Source organism: Triticum aestivum, chromosome 3A (genome assembly GCF_018294505.1).
Source record: "Triticum aestivum cultivar Chinese Spring chromosome 3A, IWGSC CS RefSeq v2.1, whole genome shotgun sequence".
NCBI lineage: Eukaryota > Viridiplantae > Streptophyta > Magnoliopsida > Poales > Poaceae > Triticum > Triticum aestivum.
In genome coordinates this window covers 11,112,315-11,122,799 of record NC_057800.1, presented here as the reverse complement: position 1 = coordinate 11,122,799, position 10,485 = coordinate 11,112,315, and positions in this window count along the sequence as shown.

Below are 10,485 nucleotides of genomic sequence, written 5' to 3'. Positions count from 1 at the left end.
AACGCGCACACACAAGTGACAATCAGGCTCAACTTTACTCATGTTGTTTATTTAGTATAACTTACCTTTTGCACGGCAACTTTTCAATTATGTTCCTCTCTTTTTCAGATGACCATCGTGCTACACCCGTCCAGAATACGGAACAACGGAGACACAGACGCAGACGTGTAGCAGGGACCCGTTCCAAGGATTTTTTTTAGATTAAGACCCTGCGTAAACCTTTTTTATTGTCTCTTGTTGATACACATCCCTCGGATTCTCAGTACAATTGAGAAGGATGCTGACGTATTGACATGTGGCCACGTCAGAATATTGCACGTACCTGGACACCAGAGGCTTATTACAAAGGGCACTGTTTAGGCCCGGTTTACACCATAAAGACCGAATACCTTAGGGAGTGTTCGGCGTCGCGAGTTTGGCCTTATATGCATCAGCTCCGAATCATGTCTTTGGTCAAATGTTGGGTTTGCCCGGCTCCTGTGTTTTGCTGCCTTACGTTCCGCTCTATCGGCTAAGGCGGCACCAGGAGAACTACTGCGATTGTGCCCTGGTTCATCCGGACGAGCACCTCAGTAGAGAAAGCCGAAAATCGACTGTCATGATATAGCATGAGACTGGTCAACCACTCGATGACCTATCGGAATCTTCAGGATTCCTCCGCCTTAACGAAGGGTCGTTTCCCGGCCAGGCATGTACGCACCCCGAATTCGGATGAGTGCGGAGCCACCAGGGGCTATATAGTAGCCCCACTGTCAAACTCCTCTGGCTAAGTGAAAGTGTTAAAGCATTATAGTCCGGTTGCCTAGTTCGCTGCGCTATCACCTCCTTAATGGACCAAGAGGTTGGGTCAAGTGTGAACATGCGTCTTCTTCTGCGAACACCCCCACATTATATGCGTGGGGGCTGAAGCCGACGACTGCAATCTTTCAGGTTATATACATATATACATAAACGGCCGCACAGGAGGCATCATAATACTTTCGGGCAAAAGTATAAATACAGCCTTGATAAACTTAATAAAACATTGTTTTTACAATGGGAATACATGTCACTCAAACATAATATTCTTCGAGCACTGGGCCTCTATCGAACGAGCGCCTTCAAGAACTTCTTCAAAATAGTGCTCGGCAGCCACTCGGCCTATGGCCGAACCCTGCGCCGCAACAGTGGTGGCATCCATCTCCGCCCAGTATGTTTTGACACGGGCAAGGGCCATCCGCGAGCCTTCTATGCACGCCGACCTCTTCATCGCATTAATGCGCGGCACCGCACCAAGGAACTGCTGCACCAAACTAAAATAGTTGTTCGGCTTTGGCTTTTCCGGCCACAGATGATCCACAACAGACCTCATGGCGAGTCCGGACAATCTATTCAGCTCAGCCCATTTGGCAAGCCAATCAGTTAATGGAAGCGGACGCTCTGGAACATTAAATTGCGACCAGAATAGCTTGTCCACTTCACGATCTGTTTGATCTCGGAAGTATTCGGCCGCATCGACAGCACTCGCCGCCAAGTCCAGATATGCGTCCGCCGAACTCCACAGCCGGTCCAGAGGGGCATACTGAGGATCTCCAAACTTCCTCCGCAGCATAAAGGGTTTCCCAGCCGTGATATCCTCGGCATGACGCAGCTCCTCCTTTTTCGCTCTCATCGCAGAGCGGGTATCTTTGGTCGCCATCGTGGCCTTTTCCAGGTCCGTCGCCTTCGCCCGGTTTTCTTCTTCAAGAAGCTGGCAACAGTCGGCATTATCTTTTAACTTTACAGCCATCTTGGCCATTTTCTCTTTGCTCTCGCAATGTGCGGCCTGTTCGGCCCTTAACTCTTCGGCTGCTTGCAAAGCAGCCGCATTGCTACTCCTTGCTTGCTCCTTGACTCGGGCAAGCTCCGCAGAAGGGTCTCCACGGTAGCCGCTCCATCTGCAGTCACAACATATTAAAGATACTGGCATCATGCTGCTCTTATTATGTGACGATCACCAGAAAAGCCACTCACCCTGTGCCTCGTCAAGCCGCTCGTTGACAAGCACGATGTCGGCATCTGCCACATGCAGCTGTCGCTTTAGTTCTGCATACCCATCAGTCCGGCTAGCCACCGGAGCCTCCATCACCTGCACATAAAGGCAATCTGGTTATTACCTGGGACTATGATCCTCTGTTTGCCGCCGTTTTCGACGACAACCAGAGTCTCAGGGGCTACTATCTACACATGGCACATCTAAAAATGTGCGGTACTTTCAAAAATATACATCATTTCACGTACCTCAAAACCCGTCAGTAGACTCATAAAGGCTTCATGCATCCCACTTTCGGCGGACGAAATCCTTTCAATCACCGTACCCATCAATGTGCGGTGCTCTTCTGAGATAGCCGCCTTCTCCAGCAGATCCCTCCGTACATCTGACCGCGCACCAGACGATGCCGGACTCTTTTTGCTCTCTTCGAGAGCTAGATACTGAGGACTTCGGGTGGCCATAGGATTACCTTCTAGCCTAGCCGGATCAGGAGAAGCCCTCCGTGATGACACCTCAGGGTCACCCGCTTCGTAAGGCGGCGTAGCAGGGGGAGGCGTTTCACTCTCCATCATCTCCGGAAGAAGATCCCCCGAAGACGAGATGAGCTGAGAAAGCTGAGAAAGGCTAAGATCCGAACTGCAAGATAAATACTTCGGTTATTTTCCTCAGAAGTAAGGTAGGATATCTTCACCATTAAATACCTTTTGATTACTTACAGCTCGTTAGAGGGCTGATCCCCGCGCGGACATTATGCGGCAAGAACACCCTCCGAGGCAGGACCCTCTGGCGGAGATTTCTTCTCCCGTTTGGAAACCTTGATTTCTGGATCTTCGGAGGTAATCCTCTTCCTTCCCTGGGGAGAGAGAATGTCAGATTCTTCCCCTTGGTTATCCTCCCTCGCGGAGGCGCTCATTCCCTCGGTTGGAATAGGTAGCGATGGAGGCCCGCTTTCACCCTCTTTATTCCCCCCTTCGTATTCCTTTGAGGGCACCGGACAAGGTGCTGGCTCGAGCATCTTTTCCAGCACCGGATTGTCCAAGCCTTCAGGAAGGGGGGGCCGAACACCGGATCATCTTTGCCTTTGTTATCCAGTCCTGGTCAAAGAGCGATTCTTCAGAATGATGTCATGATAAATAAAAGGATGGTGTGTTCGGCCATGGGATTACTTACTTGGGTATAGCGGTGAGGTTGCTGCTCAGGCCCACGTCCTCGGTAGTGTCCGGACACTCTACTTGGGGTCCGAAAAATGATTTGTACATCTCCTCGTGCGTCATGCCAAGGAAATTCTGAATAGTGCGCGGTCCTTCTGGGTTGAATTCCCACATGCGGAGGGGCCGGCGTTTGCAAGGCTGGACTCGAAGAACCAGCATGACTTGCATTACCATAACCAGACTGAAATCTCCCTCGAAGAGATCTCGGATACGGCTCTGCAGTATTGGCACGTCCTTGGCTGGACCCCAGCTCAGTCCCCTGCTGATCCATGACATCAGTTGTGGTGGAGGGCTCGAGCGAAAGGTGGGGGCAGCTACCCACTTGGCACTTCGGGGAGCTGTGACGTAAAACCACTCCCATTGCCACAATCCGGACACCTCTAGAAAGGAACCCTTTGGCCATGGAGCATCAGCAATTCTGCTTATTAAAGCACCTCCGCATGCTGCGTACTGTCCCTCGACCATCTTCGGCTTCACATCGAAGGTCTTGAGCCACAAGCCGAAGTGAGGGGTAATGCGGAGGAAGGCCTCACAAACGACAATAAATGACGAGATGTGAAGAAGGGAGTCCGGGGCCAGATCATGAAAATCCAGCCCGTAATAGAACAGACCCCTGACAAAGGGATCCAGAGCGAGGCCTAGTCCTCGGAGGAAGTGGGAGACGAACACAACGCTCTCGTTGGGTTTGGGAGTAGGGACAACCTGCCCTCGGTTGGGCAGCCTATGCGAAATTTCGGCGGTCAGATATCTGGCCTCCCTCAACTTCTTGATGTCCTCCTCCGTGACGGAGGAAGACATCCATCGGCCTTGAAGGCTGGATCCGGACATGATTGAAGGTCCGAAGCACCTGACCTTGGCTTTGGGTGTTAGAACTCGAGGCGGGGAGGGATTCGATTGAGCACGGGAGGGAGAAAAGTAACAGCCTTGTCCATTTCTAAAGAGGGTGAATATCAAGCGTCCTCCTCGTGGCCGTTTGGGACTTGCCTAAAATCTAGGAGTCCTAGGCATGGTTGGGTTACCCACGTATGTATTGATGAGAATCCCGTAATAAGGGGAACACGATCTCTGCTTTGACAAGACGTGTCAAGAAACCGCCTCGCGTTATGTGCGGGGCTGGTTAAAGAAAAACGGTTCAAATAATTACCGGGCCGTGGCGTGATGTCATGCTGCCAAAACATGTCAGCGGATTAGATTTGTGAAAATATTATTCTCTCTACGGTGGTATGTGGAACTTATTTTGCAGGGTCGGACACTATCCTTGTATTCAAATTCTTCCGTGGTGTATTCGGAGGAGGAACCCGCCTTGCAATGCCGAAGACAACACTGCGCGCCGGACTCATCGTCATTGAAGCCTGGTTCAGGGGCTACTGAGGGAGTCCTGGATTAGGGGGTCTCCGGACAGCCGGACTATATCCTTTGGCCGGACTGTTGGACTATGAAGATACGAGATTGAAGACTTCGTCCCGTGTCCGGATGGGACTCTACTTGGCGTGGAAGGCAAGCTAGGCAATACGGATATGTATATCTCCTTCTTTGTAACCGATCTTGTGTAACCCTAGCCCCTTCCGGTGTCTATATAAACCGGAGGGTTTTAGTCCGTAAGACAACATACAATCATACCATAGGGTAGCTTCTAGGGTTTAGCCTCTCCGATCTCGTGGTAGATCAACTCTTGTACTACTCATATTATCAAGAATAAATCAAGCAGGATGTAGTGTTTTACCTCCATCAAGAGGGCCCGAACCTGGGTAAAACATCGTGTCCCCAGCCTCCTGTTACCATCCACCTTAGACGCACAGTTCGAGACCCCCTACCCGAGATCCACCGGTTTTGACACCGACACCTAGCCTCACCACCATTTTAATTGTTATTAGCATGTGCGAATCCCTATAGCCAAGTGGAAAATATTTTTAGGGTGCATGCTACCCACACTGACCACCTCATATATTCCAAAGGGAACATCAAACAGTCCAAATCTCACTAATTATATTCAGAGGATCTTACCTGTTGAATCGTTTCAGCACATTAGCACATCAAAACCAGAGTCATCCTAACATTTCAGCTCCATTAGCTCCACCTTCAATGGTTGTTCCTAGAAGCATAAGAACTCCAGCAATTAACAACAGTTTCACAATAAAGACAAATGGATAAGAGATGGCAACATGAGAAAGTTACAAAGATGAGCTGACAAATATAACTAGAACAAAATAATTCACTTATATAACTTATTTCTACAGATGTGGTGTTAGTCACTCTTGACAGTAGCAATAGATAAAACAAAACAACCTATGTTGTAAAATGCGAGGAATATTCATACAAGCAGTATACTTAGATACCTCATAATGGAGAACCTAGCTTGTAAGAAAAGAAAACATGACCTATAAATTTTCTCATGTGAACTCCTTACTCGTAATGTCAACCAGACAAAATTATGCCAAAACAACAAACTCTAGAAACAAAGGTATTATTGGGTATTCTGTTTTAACTAAATGGATCCCAGGAGAAGAAATGCATTTTATTCTACGTGCTATATGAATGTAACAATCACCTATGGAAGGGTTCATGAACAAATGAGAAAATCTAAATTATTTCAAAAAGTATGAATTGAACAGAATGTTTTTATGGAGTTAAATTAAAAAAGATCATAACAAATATTGGTAATAATAATAGGTAAAGAATATAACTAGCTTGGCCACTCAAACTTGCCAGCTAAGTTAATCATTTGACATTTGATTCTGGTATCTTCCAATAGAAAAGACAAGCACATTGAAACATATCACATAATAATAAAGTAATACGACAATAAATTCATCCATCTAGCAAAGATGCAATTACTAAATAAATTTTATCATAGGAAATTTCTTACTAAGTTCAAGTTGTAAGTGGACATTTAAGAATCACAATAACTGCATGCAAGAAATCATTTACAAAACACGACTAGAATGGGTTAGAGCATCCCCAGCCGCGCCCCCAGAACGGCCTCCCCAGGCGATTTTTTTGCGCCGGCGCTGGAAAAACGGCCCAGTCGCGCCCCAGGAGCCCGTTTTTCGCCAGCTTGGGCGAAATCATCGCCGGCGGACCCAGGTCGAACCCGACGCGCCGGGGGCGGCGGGGCGAGTGTTTTGGCGCGAAACAGCCGCGGGCCCGCCGAGTCAGCGAGACAGGCGCTTTGTCGACCTCATCGCCTCGGTTCCCGCGGGAATCAATGCGAAGCCTGCCATGCCGGTCGCCCTCCATTGATGCCTCACGGGCTGCGCAGTGAAGACGCCGCCGACGTGCGTCCCGCCCGCATGCGGCCCCCCGGCCACCCTACTTCGGCTATAAAAAGGCGCCCCTCCCCGCCGGTGAGTGCCACAGCCTCCCCCTCTACCTCCAGTGAAAGCCTTTTCCCCGCCGGCGAGCTCTCCCACCACTCCCCTGCCCGCTGACGAGCGAAACCATGGCGGAGAGATACCCAGGCGACGGCACAGCGGCGAACGGCTTTGGCCGCCGACACCTCCAGGAGCCGGAGGCGTGCCTTCTGTACGAGGCCGAGTACCCGGCGCCCCCCAATATGCGCGTGCCTGGCTTGTGGAGATTGAGCGCCGGCGGCGTCCCGGTGCTGCCTGTGCCCGAAGGGGCGGCACGGCGGGAGGAGATCGCCCGTATCCGCTCCACGTTGACGGAGGAGTAGCGGAACGAGCCGAGGTACGCGCCCGACAGCGAAACGCTGTGGACGATGTACTTCCAGCGCCGCCGCGAGGAGCAGACCGCCTCCGTCAACGGCATCGTCCCTCGCGGCCGCCACAACTCCGAAGGATGGCGCGAGTGGTGGGGCGTCCCCGGCCGCACACTCGATGTCATCCTCGACCACATCGAGACCGTCAATGTGCCGTGGCTGGAGTACCCGACGCGGCCCTCCTTCTCCCGTCGGCACAGCAGTTCCTGGATGCCGCGGCGAATGGAGCCGGGGTCGTCCTCGTCGTCGGGCTCCGGCTCGCCGGCCCTCCGCCCCGTGAAGCCCTGTTAGCTTTTTTAATCTTGATTCACATGTATCTGCATATTAGTTTGCTTGTCCATGCATATAGGTAGTTGTAGCAGGTGAAGCCTCGGAGAACATGCAGGAGGTGAGATGCGAGGCGCCGTGAGATATGGCGCATGTCGAGTTACCGAACGGTGGCGAGAGGCTGCTGTGTATGCATGTCCGAGGTTGTTAGCTGCTGCTGCATGAGTGGCCGGGTCGTGTGGTTCCTAGAGTGATTCTAGGAGAAGATCAAGTCATTAGTTAGTGATGTGCGTGGGTGCGTGCATGCAGTTAGTGGGCGAGTGTGTGGCCCGGCTACGTGAGCGTGAGTCTACTTAAGCACTTGTATGCATATTTGCTTTCAGGAGAGAAATACAGAGAAGAGAAAAGGGTCGGCTGTGTGATACAGCGGCCACCAAATATCTGTGTTCTTTTGTTCTTCCGTGAACTTTGAGAGGTAGCTAGAGGAAGAAGAAGAGGAGCTGGCGATCAGCTCTAACAAGCCCGAGCCGAAGGAGACACCGCTCGGGCGTCGTGCTCGCAGCAGCGCCGTCGTCATCAACGAGCCCTCGCCTGCGATTGCACCGACGAGGCGCTCCCTCCACCTGGTCTGGCCGAAGCCCGAGCCGGACGTGCTCCCCGTGAAGCCGGAGCACGCCCGCATGGTGGCCCTTGACGACGAGTCCGCCCTCAAATGGGCGAGGGAGGACTACATCCGCGAGCAGGTGCGCCGTCAGTGTCGGGCGTACCTGGAGACCCAGGCACATAGCCGCGCCGAGGAGCATCGCCGTGTCGCTGAGGAGGGCGGCGTTATCATCATCGACATCAACGACGAGGGCGAGGGCGAGGGCGAGGCCGGGCCGTCAACCGCTATCGGCGACCCCGGCGAGGGATGCAGCAGGCACGCAGGTGTGGCGCGCGGCGGCGACGACGACGACGACGGCGACTACATCGGCTTCTACGGGCTTCTCGGCATGTAGACGGCGGCGGCGACGGTGCCGGCAGAGGCTTTTAGTTCGTTTTTAAGTTAGTTCATGGATGTTTTTAAGTTTTTGTACAAATTTCGTCGAAAATTGGCCGAACTTCACCGAGTTTGCAAAAATTTGAAACGAACTTCGCCGAACCCGCGGCGACCACGGGCGCGTGACTGGGAGCAAACCGAGCCCCAGAGGGCGATCTAGCGCTGGCTTGCCCCCAGGCCGCTCTTTTTCGGTGTCTTGGGGGGCTGAACGGCCGGAGATGCTTTTACTCCTAAGATATAAAGAATAAGGATGAGCAATCACCTAGTGGATAGAAACTCGTGAAAGAATAGCAATAATATGTAAAACCAGCTACATTAAGTCTCCTGGCTTGCATTGACTTCAGCTGAACCATACATACAACATCGTGCCAAGTTAAGAAGATTACACTGGTATCCTCATCATACCCCACCAATTTGAGCCATTCATTCCATCCCACTGTCCGAGGGATCTTAAGAAGTTTACGCAATGAAACAGTCTTCCGCAACGACCATATGGCAACACCTCGACAATTGACCTTTCTCTGCCACATTTCAAGCTTAAGGTGGGATAAGGCGGCAAGACCAAAAGCGCCATCCTATTCCTCAATGATATGGAAGTTGTCGAAATCATTCATATTCATACCACGAGGCTCCTTGATCACGGTAAGGTTCTGCTTGCACAAATCGAACTCAACTATGTTGTTTCCCTTATGCTTAGCCGGCCAGTACAGGGCATTACCTATAAGGGTGCTAGTACTGTAACCAAATAGAGTACCATGTGAAGCCTCTGTTGAGATGGAATTGCCCCATGTGTCAGTCTCGGAGGAGTAAACTCGGGCGACGAGTTGACCGGATCCCTATAGCCAAATGGACAATATTCTCGGGGTGCATGCTACCCACATTGACCGCCATACATATTATCCAAAGACAATATCAAACAGCACAAATCTCACAAACTATATTTAGAAGATCCTACCAGTTGAACTGTTTTAGCATATTAGCACATCAAACCAGGCAGTCACCCTAACATTTCAGCTTCATTAGTTCCACCGGTAATGGCTGTGCCTAGAAGCAAAAGAACTCCGGCAATTAACAACAGTTTCACAATAAAGACAAATGGATAAGAGAAGGCAACATGAGACAGTTACAAAGATGAGCTGACAAATATAACTTGAGCAAAATAATTCACTTATATAACTTATTTCTACAGATGTGGTATTAGTCACTCTTGACAGTAGCAACAGATAAAACGAAACAACATATGTTGTAAAATGCAAGGAATATTCATACAAACAGTATACTTAGCTATCTCATAATGGAGAATCTAGCTTGTAAGAAAAGAAAACATGACCTATAAACTCATGTGAACTCCTTACTCGTCCTGTCAACCAGATAATTATGCCACAACAACAAACTCTAGAAACAAAAGTATTATTGGGTATTCTGTTTTAACTAAATGGATCCCAAGAGAAGAAATGCAATTTATTTCTATGTGCTATATGAATAAACAAATGAGAAAATCTAAATTATTTCAAAAAGTATGAATTCAACAGAATTTTTTATGGAGTTAAATTTAAAAAATCATAACAAATAATAGTAATAATAATAGGTAAAGAATATAACTAGCCTGGGCACTCAAACTTGCCAGCTAAGTTAATCATTCGACATTTGATTTTGGTATCTTCCAATAGAAAAGACAAGCACATTGAAACATAACACATAATGAAGTGACTTGACGATAAATCCATCCATCTAGCAAAGGTGCAATTACTAAATAAATTCTATCATAGGAAATTGCTTACTAAGTGCAAGTTGTATGTGGACATTTAAGAATTACAATAACTGTATGTGAGAAAACATGTACAGAACATAATTAGAATGGGTTACTCCTAAGATATAAAGACCAAGGATGAGCAATTACCTAGTGGATATGAACTCATGAAAGTGTAGCAGTAATATGTAGATCCGGTTCCATTTAGTTTCCTGGCTTGCATTGACTTGGGCTGAACCATATATATACCGTCGTGCCTAGCTAAAAAGATTACATCGGTATCCTCATCATACCCCACCACTTTGAGCCATTCATTCCTTGCTGCAGTATGAGGAGGGATCTTCAGAAGTTCACGCACTGAAACGGTTTTCCGCAACAACCATTTGGCAACACCCTGACAATCAACCTTCCTCTGCCACATTTGAAGCTTAAGGCAAGACAAGGCGACAAGACCAACAGCACCATCTTGTTCCTCAATGATATGAAAGT